The sequence below is a fragment of the Panthera onca genome, chromosome F1 (assembly GCF_046562875.1).
Source record: "Panthera onca isolate mPanOnc1 chromosome F1, mPanOnc1 haplotype 2, whole genome shotgun sequence".
In the NCBI taxonomy this organism is placed as follows: Eukaryota; Metazoa; Chordata; class Mammalia; order Carnivora; family Felidae; genus Panthera; species Panthera onca.
This window is the reverse complement of record NC_138355.1, coordinates 719455-739618: the sequence shown is the minus strand read 5'-3', so window position 1 is coordinate 739618 and position 20164 is coordinate 719455. Positions and strand designations below refer to the sequence as shown.

The 20164-nt window shown below is 41.0% G+C and overlaps 1 long non-coding RNA gene across 1 annotated transcript; it reads left to right on the top strand.

The window, feature by feature from the left end:
- The first annotated feature begins 3243 nt into the window (after window positions 1-3243).
- Window positions 3244-16774, top strand: LOC145713372 (uncharacterized). The gene is made up of 3 exons (XR_014136478.1): window positions 3244-3282; window positions 7844-7916; window positions 16212-16774. It is a non-coding gene; the product is annotated as an uncharacterized LOC145713372 (long non-coding RNA).
- The last annotated feature ends 3390 nt before the right edge of the window (window positions 16775-20164 follow it).

Sequence of the window (20164 nt, the reverse complement as noted above, 5' to 3'; positions counted from 1 at the left end):
GTAGTATCATTTAGGGCAAAATAAGAGAATTGGAAGGAGGGTCAGATAGGGAGACATCAAGATAACTCATCTGACATTTTGGATGCCGTATTTGTGAGTTTTGATTATTTTGGCGATAACTGCCTCTAATAGGTGAACTATATTTTTAATGTTCTAGGAACATAAGGAAAAGAAACAAAAGAACACTATAATCAGTAGTATGTTTTCATATTCTGTCTGACAGTTCTGATTGTTGTAGAATGATCCCTGTTACTTCTTTGATTCCTATCTGCCAGAAAAATGAACTAAGTCCTAGGTAGTTGGAGAAAATTAACTGACTTTTCATATTTCAGAGAACTTTTATATGGTAGAACATAGGGGCAATCACCAGGATTTGCTCTCTCTCTCTGTTTTTTTTTTTTTTTTTTTTTTCAGAGTAAAATAAGATTGTTGCTTGTTTCACACTTTCTGACATCATGATTTCATCTATTCCTTTTAAACCTTTCTTCAAATGGATATGTAGGGATGTAGGAATTTTCAAGGCAAACACCAAGAAAAGAGATTCCAGGAAAGGTATTCTGTGACATAACCTTCTGACTGTAACCACGTGAAAGACATCAACCGAAACAATAAAATTCCATATAATGCAGTTGTGTTAGAGGCATCCCAATGACACCCAGATTTGATTATTCACTAGAAGAGCTCACAGGACTCAGCATATAGTTGTAGTCATGCGTGTGGCTTGGTATGGGGACAGGCTAGAAAGGCCAATGAGCACCGAGCAATGGTGCATGGGGTGAAGGCCAGAGGAAACCAAGCGCAGGCTTCCAGCAATCCTTTCTCTATGGAGTTAGCAGGATGTGCTAAATTCCTCCATCATGAAATTAGGACAGCACAAGTGAAATGTTGTCTGCCAGTACGAGGCTTATGGATACTCAGTGCCCGAGGTTTTCATCAAATGCTAATCACATAGGCATCTTCTCCTTAGCATGTCCCAAAATTCCAGGTTTCCACCAAGGAAATCAAGTGTACAGCCTTAAGGACATTGCTTGTACCAGCACTTAGGCACAGTGAACCACTCTTAACCAGCTAGGGAATGGTGGGAACCCTCCTTAAATCCAAGATCCCAGGGAACAACCAAGGGCCAGTCATTCAAGTAGGATGTTCTGAGGGTAGCCATCTTTGGCCTGCTGGATGAAATCTGTTCTGCATAGGAATTATAGCCCTGACGTCATTTTTGGTGGTGTCTTCAAATTTTGTTTTACTAGCAAGTAACATGATGGTTACCATGGTACTGGTTTCAGTTTCATCATCCATATGAAGTAGGTATTTGTATAAAAATTACTAGGGCAATATGAGGTCATTATAATCTCTTTTTTTTATGTGATTAAGCTTTCATTATGATTCTGAGGTATGATCAACATAATGATTTTTGATTTAAAATTAGAATGAAAATCTCGTAATTATATGGAAAACCCAGGTTTGATTCCTATGGTGCTGAACCCCTGTTTATAGGTATAAGATTTTGGATCATATTCATCAATTGTTTTGTTGCCTAAGTATACAAATAACTGTTGTATTTTTGTGTTTTGTTTATGCATTTTCATACACTTCCAAATGGGAGACAGTACCCCTATTGTGTTACTTTGATCTCTATTTTAATGTTCAAGGTGACTGTATCATGAGTTAGTATATGCTAAGAGTAGCTTCAATGGAAACCATATTTTGTTGTTTTTGTTGTTTCATACATTTAGTAAGCCTGATGTTTTACATCAGTTTTAAGTTCACAGCAAAATATAATAGGAAGTACAGAGTCTCCATATACCATACCATGCTCCCGTACACGCCTAGCCTCCCCTGTTGTTAACATCTTGCACGACAGTGGTCCATTTTGAGTAGGAATTTTTTTTTTTCAGTTCCTTGGTTGAGTTTTGAGCGAGAGAGCATGCATGCGTGTGAGCAGCCAAGGGGCAGAGGGAGAGGGGGGAAAGAATCCTGTGCTGTCAGCCCAGAGCCTGATGCAGGACTTGATCCCATGAACTGTGAGATCATGACCTGAGCTCAGATCCAGAGTTGGACGCTGAACCAACTGAGCCACCCAGGCACCCTGACAACAGTGGTGCATTTTCTCTGGACACGAACTCTTCATTTGGAGGCCAAGTCTCTAATTTGCATTAGTGTTCAGCCTTGGTGTTATACATTCTATGAGTCTTAACAAAGGTGTAATGATGTGAATCCACCTTTGTGGTACCGTGTGAAAGAGTTCCACTGCCTGAAAAGTCCTCTGTGCTGTGCCCGTTTCTCCCTACATTCACCCCAACCCTTAGCTCCATAGCCTTGCTCTTTCCAGGTGTCATGTAGTTAGAATCATAGAGTGGATGTCTTTGAATGTTTAGAAAGTGAAAATATCCTGGTAATTGAATGTAGGCATTCAAGATATTCTTTGCCCTTTGTTTTGTTTAGTTGCTCATCAGTAGAGGATCTGATGACCTCTGCCTTCCATGACAAAAAGTATGATTTCTCTAGATGTGTGTCACCTAATGGGGAGGGTTGAGAAAAATGACCTCATGAACCACTACAGAGCACTCACATTGGGATCATCCTCCTCTGTGATGTGCGGTGGGTCTAGATAGACTCTCTAGCAATGGAAGGAGACAGCCTCAAGAGGTTAGAACTATATCAAAGTGGAATGCCAAATCTTTCCTTCTTACGTTGCCATTGGAAATAAGACGAGGGAGAGTCTGTTTGCTATGGTTTGGCCATGCTGCAAAGTACAATAGCTATAGAGCACACTTTGTGAGGGGGTGTTTCCTCCTAAAACTGAAGAGTGTCTGTTGAAGAGCTGGGGAGGTTCTGCCGTGTTACAGCAAAACAAAGATACTCTCTTTCAACTCCTCTAGTACTGAAAGTCCAGAAAAATCATGCTAGTTTCAGTCTGACATTGTCAGCTCATGATAATCATTCTCCTAACGATACCAGTTTCCTCCAGTGTCACAGTGTCGGTCAGTGATGGCCATTGTAAACATCAGTCCCCCTGTAGGTGTCAAATTCTGATAAAACCCATTCTTGCTCTTGGTCAATATAGAGGAGAAAGTAAGATTTCTTAGTGCTTTAAGCCTACGAATGGTATAATTACCATTCAGTGTAGTGTGGTTTCCAGGTGTGGTCCCAAAGCAATACTTTTTAACAAATCATAAGCCGTACACTTGTAATTTTCCTCTATTTTTCGATTGTTGATTTAACATGTATTTTGCTTTCATCTTTAGGAGCAGATAAGAATGCTGAGGAAGATTCTATAGCCAGGTAGGATATTTATGGATTTGTAAAAATGACATTTGCTGGGGCACCCGGGTGGCTCAGTCGGTTAAGGGTGTGACTCTTGATTTCAACTCAGGTTTGTGAGTTCAAGCCCCCCGTCGGGTTTTGCGCTCACAGCCTCCTTAGGATATCTTTCCCGACTTCTGTGGGCACTCACTCTTAAAGTATAAAGGAATGAAATGAAATGAAACGGATAATGAAAGGAAAGGGAAGGGAATGAATGAACTGAAAATTATGTGTCTCCTAAGGGAACGCAGAGAACAAAAGCAGTTGTTGCGTGTTCTACACTGGACCAGACACTATATCCTATGGGTAACATCTGTTCAGTTATATAGTCATTGTATAGCTTTGCCAAGTAGCTGTGCTGTTGTAGCCTACATTTTATTACTTTGGCAACTGTGGTTCAGGGAGGTTGACGACTCGACCATGATTCCATAGTTAACGGGTAGCTGAGGGGCTTTGCCCATCAGCCCGTGAAGCTTCCACATCCATTCCCTGGTTCCTCAGCAGCACTGAGATGAGGATACAGATCCTAGGGCAGATCAACTCAGAATGTCAAAGGTAATGATGTCGGAACACTAATTTAGGGTTTGCTTAAGAACCCAGGTTAGTCCAAGCATTTGGCCTCATATATTTGACCACTAGTGCCAACCAAAGTCATTAGTGCAGTGGTAACTAGTCCCTTGTTTTTACCATCCGAGATTTTAGGGTGGTTGTCAGCTATGGCCATGGTGTCAAGGCTTTTCCATAAAAAGCAAGATGTCATCAGGCAACTCCTTACATGTAGTGATATCCCCTCTTCTTGAGACAAATGAGTTTTCTGTAAGGGAAGGATATTTAGTTGTAGACCATGTTACATTAACTAAACTCACTCTCTATTTCGAGGATATTGCTATATGATTCTCTGTTGCCTAAGTTCCCAGGCTGGTTTCCCTTTGGGCTAGTATCCTTGTCTAGTTCTAGGAATCTTTTCGGGTTTTTTTGGATTTTTTTTTTTTCCAATGACTTTTTGTTCTGTGTTTTTGCCTTTTGACTTTCTTCTCTTTTTTCCTTGGTATTTCTTCTTTTTTTTTTCCAATAATTTCCCTACTTCTGCCATTTAAGGACTCTCCATTATTCCAGAGGCCAAATCAAAAGCACTTAGAGTCTCCAGATTTAGGGAACCTCAGAGATTAATTCCTCAAAACACCCTCTGGTCCGTCAACCTATGTTTCACCTCCTTGCCCAATGGTTGTTTCCCTGGAGAATTGGAAACTCAAAAGAGATTGAAGTGACCTATTTGGATATGATAAGTGACAGAAATGCGATTTAAATTCTGGTTTTCTTTCTTTCTTTCCTTCCTTCTTTTTTGTCTTGATCTTGCAGGCAACTGTTTTAATAATAGAAGGCTGGGGAGTGGGTCTAATGAATAGAGTGAAGGAGGGTAAGAATCGAATTAGCAGAGGAGACCAGGTTTCAAGGAGAACAACACTGAGTTGGTTAGGAATACGAGTTTGAGAAAAGATGTCAGAATTTGGGGGGTTATGCCAAGTGAGATAAAGGTGAATGACAGGAATGAAGGACCCAGGATTAGGGGAGTTGTTTAGAAAGGCATATTCAAATAGAGAGTTCAAGAGGGTCGTGATCAGTTTTCTGCTTTTGTGTGTGTTGGTTTCATTAAAGGTGCGAGCATACCTCAGATTTTCTGATGAGAGAGATTAAAAATCATTTGAGCTTCTGGGAAGAGTCTGTTTACAGCAGATAGAAATATGATATCCCCTACTTCCACCCCAACTGAGGGAGGATAGCTTAGATCCTCTCAAGGAATTGGGGGTGGGGGTGAAGATTCCGAACATCAGAGATGTATGGCCCAAGGCAAGCTGTCTCCTCACTCCACCTCTTTTCCTAAATCTGTGATGCCCTTCCCATGTACTTGTAGGGCTGGGCAGGGGTAGGTCTGACTTGTGAAATCAGCAAGGGAGCTTCATCTGGATCGGTGGTAACATGCCTATGTTGAGGTGACTGTGTGGATGAGTGAGGCTCCCAATTCGCTTGTTCTCCAGGAGCAGGACATGGTCCCTACCCTCGGTCATTGGAGCCCATCCTTGTTGTAGGAGTGTATGGCTTCATAGGCTACAGATTGAAAGGTTGGGGAATGCCACAGAACCGTGCTGAAGAGTGATGTAGGAGTGGGAGCTCATAGGGAAGAAAATATTCAGGCAGCGTATAGAGAAATAGAGGCACAACTACCAGGACCATTTTGATCACAGTCTCCCTCCTTGGGTAGCTGAATGCCCCTGAAGGCTTGGAGTGTCTTGCTAGTTATTATGGACCTAAGTAAGGCAAGACCAGTGTGGGAACAAAGTTGGCCTTGGGAACTTTGAGTCTTTCAATCTCTAGTTAGTACTACCACTCATAACATAGAAACCTAAACTTCGATACGTTTACTTAAACGGAGGTCTACGTGACACACAATGTAATATGTGATGCAACAACTCTGGATGTTTCACCGTGATCGCCATAAGCGTAGCTCCCATCTGTTAATGTATGAGGCTATTACGATACCACAGGCTAGATTCCCTATGCTGTACCTTTGAGCCTTGTGATTTATTCATTCTATAACTGGAACCCTGAACTTCCCTCTCCCCTTCCCCCATTTTGTCCATCCCCCCACCTCCCCTCCCTTCTGGCAAGAGTCAAATCTCTGCATTTATGGGTGTGTTTCTGCTTTTGCTCTGTTTGTTCATTGATTCCCCTTTTTACATTCTACACAGAAGTGAAATCATAGAGGATTTGTCTTTCTCTGTCTGACTTATTTCACTTATCCTCATGCCATCTAGGTACATCCATGATGTTGCAGGTAGCAGGATCTCATTCTCATTTAGAGCTGCGTAATATTTCATTGTGTGTGTGTGTCTGCGTGTGTGTTTGTGTGTGTGTGGTATCCAAACAGTATTGTGGGTACTGGCGTACAAAATAGCCTCATTGCTCAGTGGAATAGAACCGCAAACCCAGGCATCAATCCACCACTGTATGGTCAGTTCATCTTCCACAAACAGGAAAGACTATCCAGTGGGGAAAAGGCAGTCTCTTCGCCAAATGGTGTTGGGACAACTGGACAAGCCACATGCCAAAGAATGAACCTGGACCAATTTCTGTACCATACACACAAATAAACTCAAAATGAATTAAAGACCTAAGTGTGAGGCTTGAAACCATAAAAAAAAAAAAAAAATCCTTGAAGAGAGCACAGGCCGTCATTTCTGTAACTTTGGCTGTAGCAACATTTTACTATTTATGTCTCTTGAGCCAAGGGAAATAAAACAAGAATAAAGTTTGAGGACTACTTCAACCTACAAAGCTTTTGCACAGTAAAGGAAAGAGTCAAAACTGAAAGGCAACCTCTGGAATGGGAGAACAAATTTGGAAATATTTGGCAAATCCAGTAAAGGGTTAGTGTTCACAATGTCTAAAAACTTGATTCATGTCAACATCACCCCCCTCCAAAAAAGCCCAGTTTACAAATGAGCAGTACACATAACCAGACACTTTTCCAATGACAACATACAGATGGTCAACAGACACATGAAAAGATGCTCCCCCAAACTACAACGAGATACCACGTCACACCTGTCAGAATGGCTACACTCCAAGACACAAGAAGCAAGTGTTTGCGAGGATGTGGAGACTAAGGAAACCTCTTGCACCGTTGGTGGAAATGCAAATGGGTGCGGCCCCTGTGGAAAACAGTATGCAGGTTCCTCAAAAAATTAAAAACAGAACTCTCCTATGATCCAGTAATTGCACTACTGGATACTACCCAAGAGAATACAAAAACAAGAATTCCACGGGACACACGCACTCCTGTGTTTATTGCGGCATTATTTCCAACAGCCAGCGCAAGCGTCCATTGACAGCTGAGTGAACGAAGAAGAAGCCCTATATGAATGTATGTGTGTGTGTATATGTATATCCACACACACACACACACACACACACACACACGCACACACACGCACACACACATGCACACACACACACACTGTAATATTACTCAACCATAAAACAATGCAATCTTGCCATTTGCAATCACCTGGATGGAGCCTGAGGGTAGTATGGTAAGCAAAGTCAGGGAAAGACAAATACCATATGATTTTACTCATGTAGCCCTTAAGAAGCAACAAACGAGCAAAGGGAGGAAACAAAAGGGGAGACAAACCAAGAAATAGGCTCTTACCTGCAGAGAAGAAACGGATGGTTGTGGAGAGGAGGTGAGTGGTGGGAGGGGTGAAAGAGATGATGGGGATGAAGGAGTGCCCTTGTCATGATGAGCACGGGGTGAGTATGGAGTTGGTGAATCACTATTTTGTACAACTTAAACTACTATAACTCTGGATGTTCCTATTACCGGAATTAAAATAAAACTTAATGACAAAACCAGAGGCCAACTTTTCATTATACCAAGAAACTTCGTGGAATAAACAGATAGGTGACCTTTCCCTTAACTTTTTTAAATTTTGTTTTTAAATGAATGAACATGTGTTTGTTGTATTTTTTTGCTCTAAAGGCTTTCCGACAAACCTGGTCCTGACGATTCATGGTCTACCTCATCTAGCCAAGACTTAGATTTTGGTACCAAGGTAAAGTACCCTCCTGTGAAACTCACTTTCCTGCTCTGAATTGAGTTTTCTCCCTTATTCACTCTGAAAATTTAAGAGGAGCCTGTGTATCATCATTTTATGTGTGTCATGGAAAGTTGGCAAGAACAAACCACTTTACAGATACATGACGCGTTGAATGTTTTGTTTTGTTTTGTTGTACTTTGGTAAATCCTACAGGTGGAGGCTGATAAAAGAATGGGCTGGAAAATATATAATGACCGTCAAATTATATTGGGACAAGCTTTCCCACAATGGAGGCAATATGACGTTTGCTTAAGGATAAGGATTCTTACTGTGATCGTAACATGACTGATAATACTCACGCCTAAATGAAACGTGATTGGGTCCAAGTATCTATTGTAGGTTGCCCCCCGCCCCGGGCAAGTTTTATTTTGGTGAGATACAGGATTTTCCTTTGGCTCTATCCTTTGTTCTACATTTAGAATAAAACCATATTAGAAAATGTAGAAATTTAGATGTTTACATTATTTCTCAACATTTACCTTACAAAGGTGTTCCCCTGTAGTTTTGAAATAACTCCATGAAGAGTAAGTTAAAATTGTGCATCTCCCCGAAGAATACGTATTTTGCTGAAAAGAGTAGCTCTATGGGCAGAGGCTCTTCATAGCCAAGGTGTCAAATTTCTAATTTCAGAAATCTTGCCCATTCTAGCTTTGAACACTATCTCCTCCTAGTCCTTGTGTCAGATTCTAAAATTTAAAGTTTCAGACATCTGATATTTATTTCAGTATTCATTTCAAAGCCCCTAAATCATGATAAGCTCCTGGAGGTTAGGAAACGCACTGGTTTGACTCCTGGAGCTCCTAAAATAAAGTCTTGCTTGGAAGAAGCAATGTCATGGTTTTTGAATGTGAACAAATGAGTAGGGAAATGGAATTCCGTAGAATGGAGTTTGAAAAGTAACAAAATACGCATGATATATCACAATTAAATATGTGAATTTAAAAAGTCAGGCTTCAGTTTATATTCCGTTTTAGTGTTTAACATGTATACACGCAAATGAATCCTATTGAGGCAATCAGGAGTTACATAAGAAAGAAGGTTACAGTATATTTTTAGTATCCTCCCATTGTGAGCTTAGAAGTGCAGGGAAAAAGTCGTCAGCCTTTGTTGGTTGAACCCCATCTGTGTCCCATTACCTACATCCTTTAAATGTTCCCATTTCTTCCTAGAATTCTCATTCCCAATTCTTTCTCCATAGTGAATGTTGACGTGTTAGGAACCTCTCTTTTTCTGTTCTTTTGTTAGTCTAGTAATAATTTCTAGCTTTTCGGAAGCGATAGATGCCAGGAATTGAACAATTTATTTATAGTGAAAAAAATTAAATTCTTTATTACAGTATTTATAACCAGATAACTGTAGAGTGATAAGAGTCAGTATTATTAGGGATATACTGTGAATCAAAGCCTCTCTTTTACATAAATATTATATACATAGATACATAGATGGATATGGATATAGATAGATAGATAGATAGATAGATAGATAGATAGATATAGATAGATAGATATAGGTAGAGATATATATAATATACACATATATACACATATATTTACACTTATATATAAATACACACTTATATGTATACATATTTATGTACACCTATACGTACACACACACACACACACACACACACACATACATATATATATATATATATATATATATATATATATATATGTATATCACACATATATAAAGACATATATCTTTAAAAGGTTTAAAAGGGACTATTTTTCATAGTATATTCCCAATCCTACTTATGTACCTGTTGAAAAATGTATGTTGTTTCCACTTACCTTCTTTGGCTCACATTTTTCCTTTTCTTTTTTGTCTTAAGCTCATGCTTGATTGATTGGTCATTTGTTTTGTTTTGTTTTGTTTTGTTTTTTCCTTTTTCCCTCTTCTCAACCCATGCTTATTACGGTATTTTTAATTTTTTTTCAAAGTTTATTTATTTTTGAGACAGAGAGAGACACAGAGTGCAAGCGGGGTAGGGGCAGAGACAGAGAGACACACAGAATCCAAAGCAGGCTGCAGGCTCCGAGCTGTCAACACAGAGCTCAACGTGGGGCTGATAACCACAAACCGTGAGATCATGACTCATGAGCTGAAGGTGGATGCTGAACTGACTGTGCCACATATGTGTTCCCCGCACCGGGCTCGTTTTTAATGGTTTACCCCTACCCTAATTTGTCCTTGCAGAAACTATTTCTTTAGTGTCTGTTCTTTTAGTACATCACTGTCTGTCAACTCCATTGTCAACATATTGGTTATGGAATTCTACTGTCTGTGTGTGGTTTCCATCCAGGGCTCGTTGCCCCACAAGGTTTATTATTCTTGTTTTTCTCTTTCTTGGAAGGGGCTGAGATAAATGTTTTTGAAATGTTTGCATTTCTCTTGGAAAGGGAGGGAGAGAGAGAAAGAATGAGCAAGTGCTCGTTGTTGTGATCTGACAATATGCAAGGTATGATCTCAGTCCTTTTATATTTGTGGAGGGCTGTTTTGTGACCCAGGATGTCACTTGGAGACATTGGAGAATGTTCTATGTGCACTTAAGAAGAATGTGCGTTCTACTGCTGTTGGATGAAAAGATCTTAATATATCGGTGTTGATATCCATGTATATAAATGTATATATATGAGGCCAATATATATCTATGTATATCTGAATACATCTGGTCCAATGACACATTGGATCTGTGTTTCCTTACTGATTTTCTGCCTTGACGATCCGCCTTTTGCCATGAGTGGAGTCTTAAAGTCGTCTACAATCATGGTATTTGTATGTATACATTTAATCATGTTTGTGAGTAATCGATTCATATGTGTGGGCGTTTCACTTTGGGGGCATAAACACTTGCAATTGTTAGCTCCTCTTGATGGATAGACCCCTTAATTATGACCCAATGCCCTTCTGAATCTGTTACTACAGCCTCTGGTTTAAAATCTAGTCTGTCTGGTGGAAGTGTGGCGACTCCAGCTTTCTTTTGACTTCTAGTAGCATGATAGGTGGTTCCCCATACCTTCACTTTGAACCTGGAGGTGTCCTGGGGTCTAAAATCAGTGTCTTGTTGACAACATATAGATGGATCTTGTTGTTTGGTTTTGTTTTGTGTTTTACCCATTCTGATTCCCTGTGTCTTTTGATTGCGGCATTGAGTCCATTCCCATTCAGAGTGATTAGTTAAAGATATGGATTTAGTGTCATTGTGTTATCTGAAGGTTTCATGCTTTTGGTGAGGCCTCTGGTCCTTTGTAGTCTCTGCTGCTTTCCACTCACAGAGTCGCCCGTTAGGATCTCCCGCAGGGCTGGTTTAGTGGTCATGAACTCCATTAGGTTTTGTTTGTCTGGGAAAGCCTTTCTCTCTCTTTCTGTTCTAAATGTCAGCCTTGCCTGGGAAGGGATTCTTCGCCGCAGATGTTCCCATTCAGCACATTGACCGTTTCCTACCCCTCCCTTCTGCCCTGCCAAGTTTCTTTGGACAGGTCTGCTGCTACCCTTATGTGTCTTCCCTTGTCGATTAAGACCCGTTTGTCCCTAGCTGATTTCAGAATCCTCTCCTTATCTTTGTAGTTTTCCAGTTTCGCTATGGCATGTCGTGGTGTTGACCTGGGTTTGTTGATTTGGAAAGGAATTCTCTGTGCCGCCAGGACTTGGATGCCCGTTTCCTTCCCCAGATGAGGGAAGCTCTCAGCTATAAGTTGTTCAAAAAAAACCTTCTGCCCCTTTCTCTCACTCTTCTTCTTCTGGGACTCCTAGGATCTGGCTAATATTTCATCTCACTGAATCACCTAGGTCTCTAGTACCTGCCTCGTGATCTAGTCATTTCCTTCCTTTCCTTTCCCTGCTTCATCTTTGTCCACAATTGTATCTTCTGTTTCACGGATTCTGTCTGCTGCTTCTCCCGTCCTTGCTGTCACTGCATCTAGTTTACTTTGTATCTCCTTTACACCATTTCATGTTCAGCGTTCATCGTGACGATTCCTTAGGTCCTTGATCTCTGAAGCAGTAGATTGTCTGCTGTCTTCTATGCGTGGTTTCAAGCGCAACTATGCGTCTTATGAGTGTCATTCCAAAAATGTGCTCACATATATGGTTTCTGTCTCTTTTGAGCCCTTCTCTGGCTGTCCTTTCTTCCCGGAATTTTTTTGAGGGGAATTCTGCGATTTCGTCGTTTTGGCTAGATTCCTGCCCTTTATGTGTGTTAATAGCTTGTTCTGTGTCCCACACCTGCGAGTACTACTGTAATAAAAAGACCCCCTACACTGTCCAGGGCCTGGCAGTTGAACAAATTTTTTTTGAGTGTGTTGTGTGCACTCTTTCGGTGCGTCTTTGGCTGCTGTTCTCGCTACTTGGAGTGGCGGTTTGGGCCTTCCAACAGGTGTGCTTTGATTTGTTTGTTGAAGTAATCCTGGAAAAAAGGGGAAGAAGATGGGGAAGAATCCTTAGCCCAAACAAAAAGAGAAATGACTGGAGTTGAAAAAAAGACCAGGAAGTGACTCAAAGGAGCTAGAGGGCTTAATCCAGAAAGAGAGGGAGGAAAATGAAGAAGGAGATCTAGAAAAGTATAGAGAAAATGCACAATCAAACAAACAAAGAACCAGAACAGAGGATCAAAGGAAAAAAATATATAGATATATCTATAGATATATCTGTGTATAGATATATAGGTATATATTAAGATATAGAGATAAATGTAGATATATAATTAGCTTTGACCCACGTCAACTCGAGACTACTAGGCTGTTTCCAAAGGGAGAAGGGGAAAGAGGAGAGTAGAAAGAGAAAAAAGGGAAAAGAGAAGAAAGGGAAAGCAAAGGAAAGAAAAGATGGGCGCCTGGGTGGCTCAGTAGGTGAAGCGTCTGACTCTTGAATTTGGCTCACGTCATGTTGTCGCTGTTGGTGGGTTCGAAACCCCCAACAGGTTCTGCAGTGAGAGCATGGATCCTGCTCGGATTCTCTCTCTCTCCCTCTCTCTGCATCTCTTCTGCTTGATCACTCACTCTCTCTCTCAAAATGAAGAAATAAACATTAAAAAAGAAAAGGAAAGACAAAAGAATAATAACTCAAACGAAAACAAACAAACAAACAAACAAACAAACTAAGATAGAAAACCGGAGGAGAGTTGTCTATTGGTGCCTGGGACTGGTGGCTGTGCTGGTCTAGAGCAGGGGCTATCTGGTCCCATCAGTGTCAGTCTCACTCCTATAGAGAAGCAGTTACGAGGCACAGAGTGTCAGGGTTTGGTGTAATGGGCCTGCCTTCACTGAGGCTCACTGTCCATTCCCTGAAGCCCCACGATGTTGGTCATGGGGAGAGACATGGCGACACCCCATCTATCCTGCCCACACGAGGTGTCTCAAAACTCACTGTTTAGGCTATCCTCACGGAATAGCCTGGGGAGCCGGCTTGCCTTGCTGCACAGTCCCCTGTGCCACCTGAGTACTGAGCTGGGATTCAAAACCCTGCAGGATCCCGCTTTGCTCGGACCTGGTAGTGGAGTTGCGCCACTCTGCCCAGTGGACAGAGGGCCTCTGGCTCGTGCCTGCACGGTCTTTTTCCCTTGGGCAGGGCAATACCTCCCCTTTCCACCATACTCAAGGTGTTCTCTCCCAGTGTAGCCCTGAGATTGCTACCAAGCCTAGGGGCGGCTCCCTCCCCACCAGGCATGGGAGGTGGTAGCTTTGGTCGAGAGAAAGTGTGGCCACCTTGAAAATTCTGTTTTTTACCCTCTACGGCTGTTTTCCAAAGTAGAAACTGGCTCTCTGGACCTCTCCTTGGTCTGTGGTCCGGACAGGCTTTCTCATATCCAAATGCACTTGCCACAGCCTCTCTCTCTCTACCTTCCTTTCGTTTCTCCACCAAAGGCCTTCCCCCACTGCATGCCTGTGCTGCCCATTTTATTTCTCCCAATTCTCATACACACCCTTCTGTCCCGCCAAGCTGTCACTCTGCACCTGCGGAGATTTTTCTGTCCCTCTGCAGCCTGTATTCCTGGTATTCCAAGTGTTGTGACCTCAATACTGCTGTGTTTGAGGGACAAGGGAAATTCTGATCCCCTCCCCTGCCATCTTAACTCCCCCCTCCACCTTTTGCTTTGCTTTTCGCAATTGCAAAGTTGGGTGCCTAATCGACTAAGTCACCCAGGCCCCCCAAAGAATACTTGTTTTCCATGGGAAGATGTTCAAAGGCCAATAAAATGGCCCTTGTGTCCAGAAAAGAATGGCAAAGTTAGAATGGGTTTTTGATGTTCTCATTTGGGGCTATAATAAGTTCCCGTAAGCTCTTAGCGATGACATCATAAAGGTATACATTTGACCCTTGAACAAGATGCGTTTGGACTGTGGGAGTCCACATACATACAGATTTTTTTCAATAAATACAGTACCATCCTGTAAACATATTTTCTCTTCCTTATGATTTTCTTTTGCATCTTGGTTTTTTTTTTTTTTTTAATTATTCATTTTGGGAGAGAGAGAGAGGACAGAGCACGTGAGTAGGGAAGTGGGGGCAGAGAGAGAATTTTCATCAGGCTCCACACTGTCAGCGTTCAACTCAGGAAGTATAGATCATGACCTGAGCCAAAGTCAAGAGCCTGACCCTGAACCGACAGTGCCACCCAGCACCCCTTCCTTACGAGTTTCTTAGTAACCTTTCCTTCAGTTTATAGTGTAAAAATACAGTATGTAATACATATAACAGGGAAAACATGCATTAATCGACTGTGTATATTGTTGGTAAGCTCAGCATTCCGTTATCCTAACTCTGACCTCCCATGCTCAGTTTACAGAGTCAATGGCCAAACTAGGCCGAAAAGGTAGATTAGACCTAGAGAGCATATACAAGCGATTCTGCTTTAATGTTCTGGTTTTCAATACATATATACTTTTTGATTTTTAAGTGTGATTGCTTTTAAAGTAGGAAATTCGGTAGGAATTTTTGTTTTTTTGATTTGGTTTTGAGGTTTCAAAAGATATTTGTGGATTTTCGAGGGCATGGCCATCAGAGCCCGTAACCCTTGCTTTGTTCAAGGGCCAACGGTATAGTGATTTGGTACTTTTGAGATCTTCTCAGTGAGATTAGTGTAAATGTTTTGACCTTAATTAATTGGTCCTTGTATACTGAGTACGTACCAAGCAGTTAGCTACTGAGTGTACAAGTGGAGGGTTTAGGTTGTTGTGGTCGGAGCAGAAAAGTAAGTCAACAGCAATCTGTTATAAGTCACTATAAAGGCTTCATCGGTAGGGAATGGACGATGTTAGTTGAGAGAATATTGGGGGCGTTTGTAGTGAGGATGAGGATGAGAGTGGGAGTGGGAATTTTGGTAGTCAGAAAAGATCTGAGAGTGGCAAAAGGTGCCAAGTGAAAGATGAGAAGGACCAGTCGTGTAGACCGTGGCGAGGGACATTCTGGACAGAGAGGACCACGGATCATCATTTTACTCCAACGTCTTAGAGTGACCAAGCTGTAGGAAGGCTCACTCCATCATCATCATCATTATTGTTGTTGTGTGTAAAAAAGAAAATGTGCATAGTGAAATGAGTGCTTGGCACATTTTAGGTGACTAAGACATACATGTTCTTATACTTGCCGTTTGAATGCTTACTACACATTCTGAAGAGTTCCATACCTATATCTACATTGTTTCTGCTACTAGTTCATCATAATTTTAAGAAAAGTTTTTCTTACTACTTTGCCATTCGATCCAACCCTTCTTTCGTCAAGAAAAAGGTCAAGCCTCTGTTTACCTAAACGAAGCAGCAGCTACGACAGTGTTTTGTTGATACACAGCATGATATACTCCAAAGTTTCTGATCATGTGAGGTATGAATTGACACTGAAACAAATGTCTGCCATTTTACTAGAAGCAGTTTTCATTTATAGCAAGTACACTTTTAAAGATTTTGTTTCAAAACTTATTTCACATGTCCTTTTATTTTGGTCAGGAATGCAAAGGAAGGGGTTTTGTTAGTTCCTTTTTGAAATCTGCATACAAGCCAGGCTTCTGCCTTTGAAAGTATTTATTCTGGCCTTCCATGATCAGTTTAGAGAGTCAATAGCCAAATGAAGATTCAAAGGGACGCTGAATCAAGAGAGCATATATGAGGTTTTGTATTTAAATGTTTTGGTGTTCAATACGGTTTTCTTATTTGCAAGTCTGATAGTTATTAAAATCATAAATTCAGATATTTTCTTGGAAAAGGATTAGGAAGTCTTCACGCAACTCATTACTGATGCTACTTTTAACAGTGTGTGTCTGAGAAGCCCAACAAAGATGTTCCTCATGTCTCTGGAGCTGTGGATCAGAAAGGGCAAAGTGTATTAAATGGACAAGTAGAAGGTAAGAACTGTATTTTATTCAAAGGTCATTTGACAGAATGTTGATTTCAAACAGGAATACTGATATATTCTAATATCTAAAGAAAACGGCCTGTTAAGTGCATAGGAAAGAGAAAGAGATGTGAAAAGGAGATAAGTTGCATATCGTATGTGGTGTCAGCAACAGATTAAATTGAGAGTGCCACCAAAGGACCTAAATGGCTAGTTCCCTTTCAACACACTGGAAGGCCTAAGGAACCTCAGGAAAGAAGAGACGAGCCAAACAGGGAATGATGTGAATGGCGGAGACTACAGGGAGTAAATGAAGGAAAGTAAGCCGGTGTGTATTGTGTTTCTACTGGAAGGTGGTAAAATACACTAGTCCTTTAAAGGGAAGAGCAGACTATTTGAAGTGCAGCAACACTATCAGGTGAGCTTCTCGTACCAGAATTTGTCAGAGTAGTATCCCCAAATGTCCCCACTCTTACTGTGATCCTCACTGTTGGCAAGACATTAAGGACTGACCTAGCTGATGATGCAGAGTTATGTCCTAACTACCATGGGTGAACGAACATAAGCATTTGTAGTCAGTGATAAATGTATATACGTTAATGCCATATAAAATGGGGGTACTTCATACGGTAGTATCATTTAGGGCAAAATAAGAGAATTGGAAGGAGGGTCAGATAGGGAGACATCAAGATAACTCATCTGACATTTTGGATGCCGTATTTGTGAGTTTTGATTATTTTGGCGATAACTGCCTCTAATAGGTGAACTATATTTTTAATGTTCTAGGAACATAAGGAAAAGAAACAAAAGAACACTATAATCAGTAGTATGTTTTCATATTCTGTCTGACAGTTCTGATTGTTGTAGAATGATCCCTGTTACTTCTTTGATTCCTATCTGCCAGAAAAATGAACTAAGTCCTAGGTAGTTGGAGAAAATTAACTGACTTTTCATATTTCAGAGAACTTTTATATGGTAGAACATAGGGGCAATCACCAGGATTTGCTCTCTCTCTCTGTTTTTTTTTTTTTTTTTTTTTTCAGAGTAAAATAAGATTGTTGCTTGTTTCACACTTTCTGACATCATGATTTCATCTATTCCTTTTAAACCTTTCTTCAAATGGATATGTAGGGATGTAGGAATTTTCAAGGCAAACACCAAGAAAAGAGATTCCAGGAAAGGTATTCTGTGACATAACCTTCTGACTGTAACCACGTGAAAGACATCAACCGAAACAATAAAATTCCATATAATGCAGTTGTGTTAGAGGCATCCCAATGACACCCAGATTTGATTATTCACTAGAAGAGCTCACAGGACTCAGCATATAGTTGTAGTCATGCGTGTGGCTTGGTATGGGGACAGGCTAGAAAGGCCAATGAGCACCGAGCAATGGTGCATGGGGTGAAGGCCAGAGGAAACCAAGCGCAGGCTTCCAGCAATCCTTTCTCTATGGAGTTAGCAGGATGTGCTAAATTCCTCCATCATGAAATTAGGACAGCACAAGTGAAATGTTGTCTGCCAGTACGAGGCTTATGGATACTCAGTGCCCGAGGTTTTCATCAAATGCTAATCACATAGGCATCTTCTCCTTAGCATGTCCCAAAATTCCAGGTTTCCACCAAGGAAATCAAGTGTACAGCCTTAAGGACATTGCTTGTACCAGCACTTAGGCACAGTGAACCACTCTTAACCAGCTAGGGAATGGTGGGAACCCTCCTTAAATCCAAGATCCCAGGGAACAACCAAGGGCCAGTCATTCAAGTAGGATGTTCTGAGGGTAGCCATCTTTGGCCTGCTGGATGAAATCTGTTCTGCATAGGAATTATAGCCCTGACGTCATTTTTGGTGGTGTCTTCAAATTTTGTTTTACTAGCAAGTAACATGATGGTTACCATGGTACTGGTTTCAGTTTCATCATCCATATGAAGTAGGTATTTGTATAAAAATTACTAGGGCAATATGAGGTCATTATAATCTCTTTTTTTTATGTGATTAAGCTTTCATTATGATTCTGAGGTATGATCAACATAATGATTTTTGATTTAAAATTAGAATGAAAATCTCGTAATTATATGGAAAACCCAGGTTTGATTCCTATGGTGCTGAACCCCTGTTTATAGGTATAAGATTTTGGATCATATTCATCAATTGTTTTGTTGCCTAAGTATACAAATAACTGTTGTATTTTTGTGTTTTGTTTATGCATTTTCATACACTTCCAAATGGGAGACAGTACCCCTATTGTGTTACTTTGATCTCTATTTTAATGTTCAAGGTGACTGTATCATGAGTTAGTATATGCTAAGAGTAGCTTCAATGGAAACCATATTTTGTTGTTTTTGTTGTTTCATACATTTAGTAAGCCTGATGTTTTACATCAGTTTTAAGTTCACAGCAAAATATAATAGGAAGTACAGAGTCTCCATATACCATACCATGCTCCCGTACACGCCTAGCCTCCCCTGTTGTTAACATCTTGCACGACAGTGGTCCATTTTGAGTAGGAATTTTTTTTTTTCAGTTCCTTGGTTGAGTTTTGAGCGAGAGAGCATGCATGCGTGTGAGCAGCCAAGGGGCAGAGGGAGAGGGGGGAAAGAATCCTGTGCTGTCAGCCCAGAGCCTGATGCAGGACTTGATCCCATGAACTGTGAGATCATGACCTGAGCTCAGATCCAGAGTTGGACGCTGAACCAACTGAGCCACCCAGGCACCCTGACAACAGTGGTGCATTTTCTCTGGACACGAACTCTTCATTTGGAGGCCAAGTCTCTAATTTGCATTAGTGTTCAGCCTTGGTGTTATACATTCTATGAGTCTTAACAAAGGTGTAATGATGTGAATCCACCTTTGTGGTACCGTGTGAAAGAGTTCCACTGCCTGAAAAGTCCTCTGTGCTGTGCCCGTTTCTCCCTACATTCACCCCAACCCTTAGCTCCATAGCCTTGCTCTTTCCAGGTGTCATGTAGTTAGAATCATAGAGTGGATGTCTTTGAATGTTTAGAAAGTGAAAATATCCTGGTAATTGAATGTAGGCATTCAAGATATTCTTTGCCCTTTGTTTTGTTTAGTTGCTCATCAGTAGAGGATCTGATGACCTCTGCCTTCCATGACAAAAAGTATGATTTCTCTAGATGTGTGTCACCTAATGGGGAGGGTTGAGAAAAATGACCTCATGAACCACTACAGAGCACTCACATTGGGATCATCCTCCTCTGTGATGTGCGGTGGGTCTAGATAGACTCTCTAGCAATGGAAGGAGACAGCCTCAAGAGGTTAGAACTATATCAAAGTGGAATGCCAAATCTTTCCTTCTTACGTTGCCATTGGAAATAAGACGAGGGAGAGTCTGTTTGCTATGGTTTGGCCATGCTGCAAAGTACAATAGCTATAGAGCACACTTTGTGAGGGGGTGTTTCCTCCTAAAACTGAAGAGTGTCTGTTGAAGAGCTGGGGAGGTTCTGCCGTGTTACAGCAAAACAAAGATACTCTCTTTCAACTCCTCTAGTACTGAAAGTCCAGAAAAATCATGCTAGTTTCAGTCTGACATTGTCAGCTCATGATAATCATTCTCCTAACGATACCAGTTTCCTCCAGTGTCACAGTGTCGGTCAGTGATGGCCATTGTAAACATCAGTCCCCCTGTAGGTGTCAAATTCTGATAAAACCCATTCTTGCTCTTGGTCAATATAGAGGAGAAAGTAAGATTTCTTAGTGCTTTAAGCCTACGAATGGTATAATTACCATTCAGTGTAGTGTGGTTTCCAGGTGTGGTCCCAAAGCAATACTTTTTAACAAATCATAAGCCGTACACTTGTAATTTTCCTCTATTTTTCGATTGTTGATTTAACATGTATTTTGCTTTCATCTTT